This window comes from Thamnophis sirtalis, unplaced genomic scaffold (assembly GCF_051295495.1).
Source record: "Thamnophis sirtalis isolate CommonGarterSnake01/CBP01778 unplaced genomic scaffold, rThaSir2_p1.2 scaffold_3, whole genome shotgun sequence".
In the NCBI taxonomy this organism is placed as follows: Eukaryota; Metazoa; Chordata; class Lepidosauria; order Squamata; family Natricidae; genus Thamnophis; species Thamnophis sirtalis.
The window spans coordinates 14,659,718-14,671,830 of NW_028261383.1; positions in this window are offsets into that span (position 1 = coordinate 14,659,718).

Consider the following 12,113-nt stretch of genomic DNA (forward strand, 5'->3'; position numbering starts at 1 on the left):
TTGGGGAGGAGGTAAGAACCAAGGAAGACACTTCCTGTCATGCCAATAACCCCATTGCTTTGTATGCTTTGGCTGCAGATTTGTGAAATTAAGGAGAATCTCTGTGTCCAATCAAAGGGTCTTTGATTGGAATTTAAAATTCATCCACAAATAGAACACACCCAATCACATCATCTGAGAAATATAATGTGTAGATAGAAGGATTTCAGCTACTGCTGTCAGAGCTGAATTGAGAAATAATACAATTTTATCTTTATCTAAAATCAGGGCATATACAGTGATTATTGGTGTTACATTAAAGCTATGGAAACATACAGGCTCCTCAAATTCTTGCTATTAGAAGAGACAAATTTTCAAGTAAAGACTTCTTGGATTGTACAACTGATAAACTATACCAGGAGCTCTAGTGTCCCTGTCTCTTATACAACAGCTAAAATGTTTGCTGTACAAAGATTCCAGGATATCAAAGTAGAGAAAGATGTTTACTGAGTAGCCTCGGTAAGGTTGGCACATTGAAAGTGATGAACCACTAGAAAAAATATGCTCCAAATTCAAAGTATTTTAACACAGAAATACTGATACATCTTAGAGAAGTATTTATTTTACCAAGATTTGAACAGCTAGGCACAATGGTTAAATATACAGGATTTAATCAAGTCCTTTATAATGAATGCATTTGAATTTCCAAAGTTGGAGAAGACATTACACATCTACAATTCAAAAATCAAAAAACAATTTTATAACAAAGAGAGAGAGAGAGATCATAATCTTTGAGTGCTACTGTGTAAGACAGTAGCATGATAACATTTGCAGTGGGAGAAGACATTACACATCAACAATTCAAAAATCAATTTTATAACAAAGAGAGAGAGAGATCATAATCTTTGAGTGCAACACAGTAGCATGATAACTGACTGGGAAAGAACCTTAGAAAGAACCTTTAAGAACCTTCTTTAAAAAGGAACAAAGCCTGCACCAACAACCTTTAGGATATCAAAACAACATTTTCCCTATGTAGTCAAAGTTCAAAAAGTATATAATACTGCCCTGTATTGGTACAAAACAGTTCCGTTGACATCTGCATGTGTGAGTGTGTTTGCATTAAATAATAGGGGTCATACAGAGTTATGATTTGCATACTTTATTGTTTTTATTTAATTTATTTCTTTTATTCTATTTTTACATACAGCCTTGTTAATGTCCACATTCTACCTTGATGGGTCCAGTGGCTAATGCACCATAAACTATTCTAAAATGATGATGAAAACTAAGCTGGATTTCTTAAAAGCTAGACTCTGACTTTGACCCCAAGTATAACACATCTTCATTGCTTTTTCAGATTGCTTATATGTCTTCTTCAGAGACTCTGAGTGATAAAAATCAGTTCCCCTTTCTCCATCAAATGTCCCCCAAAGACAGGATCCAGTACCCAGCAATCGTCCAACTGCTCCTCCATTTCAGATGGACCTTGATCGGCCTCTTTGCTTCAGACACAGAGAACGGAGAGAATTTCATGAGGACTTTTACTCCTTTGCTTGTCAGGAATGGGATTTGTGTTGTTATATCACAACAATTCTCACCAACAGGCTACACAGCGTATCTCAGGGAAGCCCTCTCCAAATGGAGACAAGTCAATGTCTTTGTGCACTTCATAGAACATGATCCCTTATTGGACAGAATTCTTCCTTTTCATTTAATATTTATGCGGTTATCAGAACCCATTGAAGAGAAAGTCTGGATCATCACAGGATTTTTGCGAGAGAATAGAAACGAGCACAGACTTTACAAATATGTCCATAGTATATGGGCCCTTCAAATTCAGTTGAAAGACTGGAGACAACATAATCCAAAACCACTTTTTGTTGACCGCCAGTTTGAAGATAAGTATTTTCACTGTTCTTTTTCAAATCGTGGCTTTTCTGTCAAAGGCCGGAAAAGATGCACCGAGAAAGTGCCACTGGATACTGAAAGGGGAAGAAACAGGAGACAAATGATTGATGTTGAATATGTCCACTCTATCATTCTGACTCTGGCCCACGTCTTGAACAATGCGTATTCCTCCAGATCTAGGAGAAGAAGGAAGCAGGGTGAAAAGAGCTTGAAGCCTCCAAAACTGCAGCCATGGCAGGTAAGGCACCCAAAATAAATCCATCAAAATTAAGTTATTTCTGAGCAGGAATCCAAAGGAGAAGGAAGGAAAACATCTCAACTTCTTTGTGCTACAAAAGGCCAGCATGTTTGGTCAATCTAATTGCTAAGGGGATAACTTTCCAAACAGCTGGCACCACAACCGATAAACTTTCATATTAAACACTGCTGCTTTTTTTTAAAAGGATGTATGCATTTTAAAATAAATCCCTGTATACGTGGTTTCATGATCAGCATTATATAATTGTGTCTTTATAAATTTGTTGTATACCCTGAAGCCTCCTAGCCCATCAATCCTTCCACTCTGCAGGAATCCCAGTTAAAGCTTTTCTGACTGATGTCTGTTTGGTTTTTGCATTAAGACAATAAGTGAAGGAGAGACTGAACTTCTCTGGTTCACTGGCTCAGCTCTAGAACAGTTCCTTTTTTTAAAATATTTTTCTTATCATTCAGCCAGATTCTTCTCTCTTGTGACTGAGTTTGTGTTACTATGTCTGACCCTCTGGAGTAACAGTGAAAAAATCTGAAGCTTTTGTACAACAGCTTTTGGTCATTGAAAAAAAATGCTATATTCTTCCTTGTCCAAATCAGAGATTGTGTTATTAAGAAAAGGTGCTCTTAGAGTCCTACTGATTCTAAGCTCCCAGGAACCAAAACAGCTCTTCTTACTGTTGCCAACCCGTTGGGCCTGTTCTTCGGCCTCCCGAGCCTCTGGAGGCTTTCCTGAAACCTGGGGCAGGCAAAAATGGTGTTCCCTGTCCCCCAGAAGGGCAAAAATCAGCTGACTGGCATGTACATGTGTGCCGGAGCTGACGGCTGGCGTGCCAGCAAATATGGCTCCACGTGCCATATGCATGATATGTGGCACGTATGCCATAGGTTCGCAATCATGGGCCTAGAGTATGATCAGGTAAAGGTGAGGATGCTTACAACTTTGTAAGAGGCAGAGAAATTATAAAAAGATCATCCCTAGGTGTAAAAAAGAGTTGGTGGGAAATTAATACATTCAGACTTGACAGATTCTTGGAATGTAGCCATCCAATAAATGCAATTTGCTCAAATGGTCATATTTCCCACTGGGTTTAACTGGGGAGATTAGCCTGGCAACTATCTTCTTGACAAATCCAAGGATTCTCAAATTCACCCTGTTGTTTTCAAGGAGTTTGTGAACCATCTCTTTTTTATATTGTTCCATTTATTTGTCACCTTCTTTTGTTTCCCATAATTGATCAATTTTGTCAAGATATATTTTGTCAGTCTGACAAATTTTGCTGAACCTTTTTTGTTCATTTGTGAAGGGTATTCCAATTAAGCATATTTGGAGATGAGATAAATGTGAAAAGCTTGCATGGGATAAAAAAAATCCCAATGTATAAGCTTTCTAACTTTATTGATGCTTCCATTCTAGTTTCACCCATATTTGCAGAAGAGTGAATTTTTCAAACATTCCAGCCGGAGAATGTACTTGGACCAAAATGGAGAAGTAACAGCAGATATGGACATCATGATGAATGTGATTGTCTCCAAGAAGGATGCCATCCTAATGAGACTGGGCAGGTTTGAAAGACAGCGACTTATTATCCAACGAAATGCTCTGTCACAGCTAAAATTACACAAAAAAGTGGGTGAAATATTGCTCTGTTTATCAAGCCTTAGACCCCATTTTCTTTTTTATTAGCAGATTTTTATTATTATTTTTTCCCTTCTACAACACCTTACAGTCATTACATCAACATTGTTATGTCATCATACCTGTACATGTATATAATATTTCGCTTCTATATTTACACACTTTATACACAGTTCTATATATATTTCTATATATTGTTTTTGGCTTAATTAATTTTATTCCTGTTTTGCAGCCATTTGTACCAATTGTTCCAAATTTCATAATATTCCGACTCTTCTTTATCTTTTAATTTCAGTGGTAATTTGTCCATCTCTGCACAATCCAAAGTTTTTTTTATCACCAATTCATCCGAGGGGGTATTATTTTGTTTCCAGCATTGGGCAAATGCTATTCTAGCTGTAATTAGCAGATGTGTTAATATGTACTTAGTTTTCTTTGTATATTTCCCTTTGATTATTCCCAGTAGAAAGATTTCGGGTTTGTATTTTATCTGTTCTCCTGTAATTTCTTGCATTCATTTCCAAATTTTTGTCCAATATTTTTGTGTTTCCAGGCAGGTCCACCATATGTGATAATAAGTCTCTTGTACTTTTTTACACTTCCAGCAGGTCGGCTTCATGTTTGGGTACATTTTAGCCAATCTTGTTGGTGATAAGTGCCAACGATAAAACATTTTGTATATATTTTCTTTAAGTGCTGCGGATCGTGTTAGTTTATAATTTGTGTTCCAAATTTTTTCCCAATCCACTAGATCTATGTTATATCCAAAGTTTTTGGCCCACACTATCATGCAACCTTTAACTTTTTCTTCTTCTAATGTTACTTCTAATAAATATTTGTAAATTTTCATTATGAATTTATTTTCCGGGCCAATTAAAATTTTATCTATTTGTTGTAATTCTGTGTATATTCCATATTCTTTTACGTCTTTTTTGTATCTCGATTGTAGTTGGAGATATGGCCACTAATCTATATTTATATTTTGCTCCTTTAATTCTGGATTTGTTTTCAAATTCCCTTGGCTGTCTAAATTTTCACTATATCTAACCATTTTCGATAGATCTAGTGTATTGGGATGTGTCATGGCTTCCATAGTGGAAAGCCATGTCGGTATTTTCATGTAATGTTTTTCTCTAATTTTATTCCAGACCTGTATCAGTGCATCTCTAATATAGTCTCTGTGAAAGTATTTTTGTTTCTTTTTACCCTCTTCCCATAGGAAAAAATGCCATCCCATTTGCAAATCGTGGCCCTCTAATGTTAATATTCTTTTATTTTTTAAATTTATCCAATCCCTGATCCATGTTAGTGCTGCTGCTTTGTAGTAAAGCTCCCAGTCTGGGAGTCCCATACCACCTCTGCTTCTGTCATCCTGTAGAGCTTTCAACTTTATCCTAGGTAAAATAGGTATAATAGTCTGGGTAGTACATTCATTTTTATCGCTGCTATTTTCCCTAATAATGTTAGTTGTAGTTTCCCCTATAGTTCTAGATCTTTTTTTATTTGATGCACTATTTTTTTATAATTAGTTTCTTTTATAGTTGAGCACTTTGCAGTTAGCCATATTTCAAGATATTTAACTTTCTTTGTCACTTGCAGTCCTATTATTCTTTCTAATTCTTTATTTTGTTCTTCCTTCAAATTTTTAGTTATTATTTTAGTCTTCTCTATTAATCTTTAACTCTGCTACATCTCCATATTTTCCTAGTTCTCGCATTAAGCTATTTTCTGTTTCTATTGGGTCTTCTATAATGAATACCAAATCGCTATTTTCAAGTGGCTAAGCCTAGTCACCAAGATAGATGACTTTCACTGAGAATTGAAACCTTTAGTACTACTCACAGAGATCTTCTTCAGAAAGCATAATACGGAACCTCTTTTTAAACTGCTGCCTTGATGCCCACATTTGCTGCTCAGTGATCATTTTTTAATGATGCAGACCATCAAACAAGTGAGGAACTCTCAAATGCAGGGATTGTGTTGCTTAGAGCCTCAGGTTCACTTATTCCTTTTCCTCAAATAGTAAAGAAGAAGACAATTCTGTTGATTGGTCCCTAGATTCAGATTTGGACTGAATTTGATGAATTGGATTGAGTTTTCATTGGTCTCATTAGGAAATAAGCTTCCTATTGTCCTGGTTGGGGAAAACGCCCCTAAAATGGCAGATACATGGTTTATGATATTTTTAAGCAGGGTTATGCATACCTCTATTTCACCCCATAAGAAAAAGTGGAAAGGCTGCCTGCTTTTAGGAAAGAGTGACGCTTTCAGTTCACATGAAATCATAAATATACTGTTTTGATGTGAGATATGTCCTGACCCAGAAAACTGAAGCCCTGGAGAATGATTTTGATCCAAAGGAAAGTACTTCTTTATATTGGAAATACAGAGGGACAGTTTGAAACGAAATGCAATTGAGATGTGGCCTTTGGCTTGTAAGAGAGGACTTCATCTGAAGGTCCCTTGAATGGCATTGTTTATCTCAACTGTTAGCTACTTTAAGTCTCTCTGGGTCAAAAGGAGACTCCAAATAGAGCCGAGGTGGCGCAGTGGTTAAATGCAGCACTGCAGGCTACTTCAGCTGACTGCAGTTCTGCAGTTCGGCTGTTCAAATCTCACCGGCTCAGGGTTGACTCAGCCTTCCATCCTTCCGAGGTGGGTAAAATGAGGACCCGGATTGTTGTTGGGGGCAATATGCTGACTCTGTAAACCGCTTAGAGAGGGCTGAAAGCCTTATGAAGCGGTATATAAGTCTAACTGCTATTGCTATTGCTAAATGTAACTAATAATAAAGGTAGCTGTGTTTTTCCATGTCAGTTGGTGTTGTTGTGGCCCACTGGCAGCCAGTGGAGCTGGCAGAAGAGTCAGACAGTGAGGAGGCTGAGGTGGAACATGGGTCAGTCCGGGGGCTGAGGATAGCTCAGACGAGGGCTCTGTGTTGGAGGCAGAGAGGGAGCTAGACAGCAGTGAGGCAGAGGAATAGCTGGAGTGTGTTCCCAATGTGCACATGTGCAGAGCTGCCAGAAGACAAGAACAACTAAGAAAGCAGGGCCGACTTAGGAATAAAGCCACATCTTGGAGGTGATTGGCCCTTCCCATATGAAATAAAAGAGGAGCAAATGGGGAGGGGGCTTTTGCAGGAAACAATTTGTTCATTTGGTCATTTCAAGAGTGGAAAGTTCTGTTTGTGCCTATAAGAGACTCGGTGCCAAGTTTTGCCTTGCTCTGCTTTGGAAACTAGTTATTTGGCAGCTCGCCAAATGAGATAAGGCGTGTGTCAACGGCTAAAGCGTTTCCATGACTACTATCAACTTGAGAAGGGAGTGGGGCAATGCCATGCATGCTTTTGGCCAAAGTAAAAGTCTCGTATTTCTGTACTGGGATGTGAATGTGCATGTCCAGAACCCTGCCATAACGTCCTGTTGGAGAATGTGATTGATGACCTCAGCCAGAAGGGAGGGGACACATGGCATTAAGTGGGATTTAGTTTCGGATCCACAGAAGTCCGTGCCAAGATGTTAGTCCTAATAAATGAGTGGGGTTTTTTTGAACCTTGTCTCGAGGCTCATAAATTAATTAGGCCAACTCTTGGAAACTTCACAGTGTGTGTTGATAAACATTCCTCTGGAACACTGTTGGTTAAGCCTTGCAGACTGTGAATGAAAGGAATTCACAGTCGTGTAAATAAAAGGTTTTGCAGGGACCAAGACTCAGCTTCTTGCTTTTTAAGGAAGAACAGGTGTCACCTACTTGCAGTTCTTCAACAGAAAAGACTTTTTCTTGGATGCCAAGCACGGCCTTAGAAATATCCAACTCTGCCACAGGGCTCAGATGTATATCCCATGTGCTGTAGCAAAAGATTCCTGACTTAGCCTTTTTGAGGGAAACATTCTTATGGCCTCAGTTCCCTCTCCCTTCACTGCAGTTCTTGAAACTAGGCAGTTTATTTTACTCTTATTTCATCTCAGCCATGGGAATTGAAGGAATAAATATAAAAAACAAAGAACATCTCCTTTAGGGTTGTCAGTCCTCATTTTTAAGGCTTTTTGGCACAGAGTCTCTGAGATTCATAGACAGATTTTCACGCTCCTGAAATTAATCTAATGAATGAACGAACAAATTGTTTCCTGCAAAAGCCCACTCCCCTTTTGCTCCTCTTTTATTTCCTACAGAAGGGACCAATTATCTTCCACCTGTGACTTTACTCCCAAATCAACCCTGATTTCTGAGTTGTTATTTTCTTCTGGCAGCTCTGCACATGCGCACACTGGGAACAGGCTCTAGCTGTTCCTCTGCCTCACTGCTGTCTAGCTCCATAGACACCTGATCACTTCCAGACAGCCTTGGCCCCGTCTCTGCCTCTGATGCAGGGCACTTGTCCAACCCTTCCCCAGCCTCCAGGACTGGCCCATGCTCCTCCTCAATCTCCTCACTGTTTGACTTTGCTGCCAGCTCTACTGGCCGCTGGTCACTAGCAGGCCACAATACACAATGGTTGTCACTTAATGCTTAAATCTTTTCTTAATTCCATCCCTCCAGTATTAAGTAGAAAAGTCTCTTTTTTTTGTAATGTGATATGCTGAAAACAAAATGGTGTACTAAAATGAAAGATCTACCAATATTACTTCTGTGAAGTTCCCAGAAGATGATCTAATTAATTTACAAGCCTCGAGACAAAGGTCAAGAGAAACCCATTCATTTCTTAGGCTCAACATTGTGGCATGTTCTTCTGCAGAGCCGAAACTGACTTCTGCTTAATTAAGTTTGAACTTTACCCCTCTATCCCCTCCCTTGTGTCTGTGTCTTAAATCATATGCACCAACTAGGCTGTAGAAATATGAGATCCAACTCTGGCCAAAGGTATGCACGGAATCCTCTCTCCAATGCCAACCTAATAATAGTCACGGAAATGCTTTACAAGTTGACAACTTCATCTGTTTGGACTGAGTCAGTGATTTCATCTTTACCTAACTGTAGCTCAGAGACTGCTAGGCTGATATCCCTGTAATTTTCCAGTTTTGATTATTACTTAATTCTAACATATTTTCTTTGCCACGTCTTGTTTTTCTGCTTAGTCTCTGCCTCAGTCCAAATGTGGTGGAAAATGTCATCCTGGATTTGTCAAACGGAAACGAGAAGGAGAACCAGTTTGCTGCTATGATTGCATTCCTTGTCCGGAAGGGACCATCTCTAGTGAGGAAGGTGGGTTACACCAAAGAAAAGGATTGGTATGTGCAAATGGATCCATTCAGAATATTCTCATGAAAATTATTATTATTATTATTATTATTATTATTATTATTATTATTATTTATTTGTCTTGTATGCCGCCCACTCCCGGAGGACTCCGGGCGGCTTACAAAAGACAAGGGAAAGGGGGGAACGAGACAAAGACAACATATTAAAAACAAAACCAACATTCACAATTTCTATGGAGGTAGATGCTTCTCAGCTCCCCCCAGCCTGCTGGAACAGCCAGGACTTGGTGGCTTTGCGGAAGGCCGGGAGGGTAGTAAGGATCCGGATCTCAACAGGGAGCTCGTTCCAAAGGGCCGGAGCTGCAACAGAGAAGGCTCTCCCCCGGGGAGTCACCAGCCGACATTGGCTGGCAGATGGAATCCGGAGGAGACCCAACCTATGCGATCTAATTGGTCTGAGAGAGGTAATCGGCAGGAGGCGGTCTCTCAGGTACCCAGGTCCGATGCCATGTAGGGCTTTATAGGTAGCGACCAGCACCTTGAAGCGGATTAGGAGACTAATAGGTAGCCAGTGCAGCTTGCGGAGGATAGGTGTAACGTGGGTGTACCTTGGTGCACCCACAATCGCTCGCGCGGCTGCATTCTGGACTAAAATGCAAGTGAAAAGGCAGATTGAAGCTCAACTGTTTTCTTGTTTATTTTCAAACTGTACAATTTCTTCTCTAATGGGATTAATATGAAAAAGGCCTTGAAGGAGGGGCTTGGGAATTGATGGGTATGGCAGATTGGACAAGCATTACTATTGCTAGAGAAAATATCTCTTTTGCTTTTTAGTTTGGAGGTGTCCTTTTTCCCAGTAGTCGTTCCAGTTTCTTTGCAAGACCAGTTTCTTTGCAAGCCAATTAGATTTCACATTGCTGTATGGAAGGATCAAGGAAGTTTGTCTAGAATGATTAGTTGATTTATTATTTACCTGTTCTATGAAGGTTCTGCACATTTTAAAGGAGATTTGGGTCCTAAGACTTTTCCCAACTTCACAAACATAACTCTATAGTTTTTGGAACATGGAATCCATTGTATTTTCATTCTGTAGAGAAATTAAGAAATGCATCTGAGAAAATGCTGCTGGTATCAGCTGCGATCCCAAGAAAATACTGTATTTCTTGAAATGTAAAAGGACAGAATATGAAAGTAATATTGCTTTTGGTTTTCTTAGATACAGAAAAATGCACCAAGTGTCCAGATGACAAATATCCAAAAGAGAACCGAGCACAATGTATTCCCAAAGTTATATCCTTCCTGTCTTATGAAGAATATCTGGGCAACATCCTAGTCTCTTTTGCCATACTCTTGTTCTTAACCACAGGATTTGTGTTAATCATATTCCTTCAGTACCAAGAAACTCCCATTGTCAAAGCCAACAACCGAGACCTCTCCTACATCCTCCTGGTCTCCCTCCTGCTTTGCTTCTTGTCTCCTTTTCTCTTCATTGGTCAACCAAGGAAAACCACTTGCCTTCTCCGACAAATGGTTTTCAGCATCAACTTTTCAGTTGCCATTTCTTCTCTTTTAGCCAAAACAATCACAGTGGTGCTGGCTTTCCTGGCCACAAAACCTGGAAACCGAGTGAAGAGATGGTTGGGGAAGAGCTTGGCCAACTCCATCATCCTTTCTTCTGCTGCTATTCAAATTATCATCTGTTCCATCTGGCTTGGAGCTTTCCCGCCATTCCCTGACTCTGACTTCCACTCCCAGCCTGGAGTGATCATCCTGCAATGCAATGAAGGGTCCATTGTCATGTTCTACATCACCCTCAGCTGGATGGGCTTCCTAGCTGCCATCTGCTTTACATTGGCTTTCCTTGCCAGGAATCTCCCCGGGGCCTTCAACGAAGCCAAACTGATCACCTTCAGCATGCTGGTTTTCTGCAGTGTCTGGGTGAGCTTTGTGCCCACTTACCTGAGCACCAAAGGGAAATACATGGTGGCTGTTCAGATCTTCTCCATTGTTGCCTCGAGTGCTGGTCTTCTGGGCTGCATCTTCATCCCCAAGTGCTACATTATCATTCTGAGGCCAGACCTGAATACAAAGGAGCAGCTTACAACCAGAAAAAATATAGAAATGTGAGACAGAGGAATTTTAACTACCAAAAAATTCCCAACACATCAAATGTAGAAAATGTGCAAGCTGCTCTCAATACCTAAGTTGGGCCAATGATTTTACTTGTAATAAGAAAAGATGGCTGGAGAATAGTGTCCTTCACTTTTGAATCTTTTGTTCTTTGATCCTTAGCCTATCTGGGCCTTGAAATGTCACACATGGGTATTTGGAACATAATATTTATGCAATGAGAATCTTGTTTATATGCCAGAAATAATTGAGAGGGATGAAGATGGTCCTAGCCTGATCCAGAAGACCTACTCTTGCATTTGCAAAATGAAAGTTTGTAAAGATATTTTAAAAAATCATCCTGATATAATCACATTTATCCTCAAATTTAACAGTAATATGTGCATTTGGTAGTATTTTCTTTCTTGGCTGTATGATAGCTGTATCTTCCTATCATGCAAAATGTTCTCAGCTTTCCTCATCCTTTTCTTGCTGGGTGAATTTGCAGAATGTAAGGCCCAAGTCCCAGTCACACCCTGAAATTAATGAAGTGTTTTTTATGGACAAGATTCCTTCATTCTTCTCCCAGAGAAGAGTCTTCGGGTCTTCTTTCTCCAGCCATTTTGTCCAGCTTTCCACTTAAAATGGATGTTTGGAATAAGGAAAAGGAAATGCTTTATCTGCAAGTTGTAGAAGAGAAGAGAAAAGAGAGGAGAAAAGTGGGCTTCAAAAATTTCAGCAACGGGTTCTCTGCCTGGTTGCTGGGTGGGTGTGGCCATGGTGGTTGTGGCTTAGTCGGCCTCCTGCACTACGGCTGGGGGGGGGGGCATTTTCACCATCCCCAGGCTCTGGAGGCTTTCCTTGAGCCTCTGGGAGGGTGAAAACTGCCTCTCCCAAGCTCCAGAGGACCACTGGAGGCTCAAAAAAGGCCTGTTTCTGGCCTTCCAGAACTTCCAGGAGGCCCGTTTTCCCCCTCCCTGAGCCTCTCCATGGGCCCTGCACTTACCTCATATCCAAAATGGGCCACG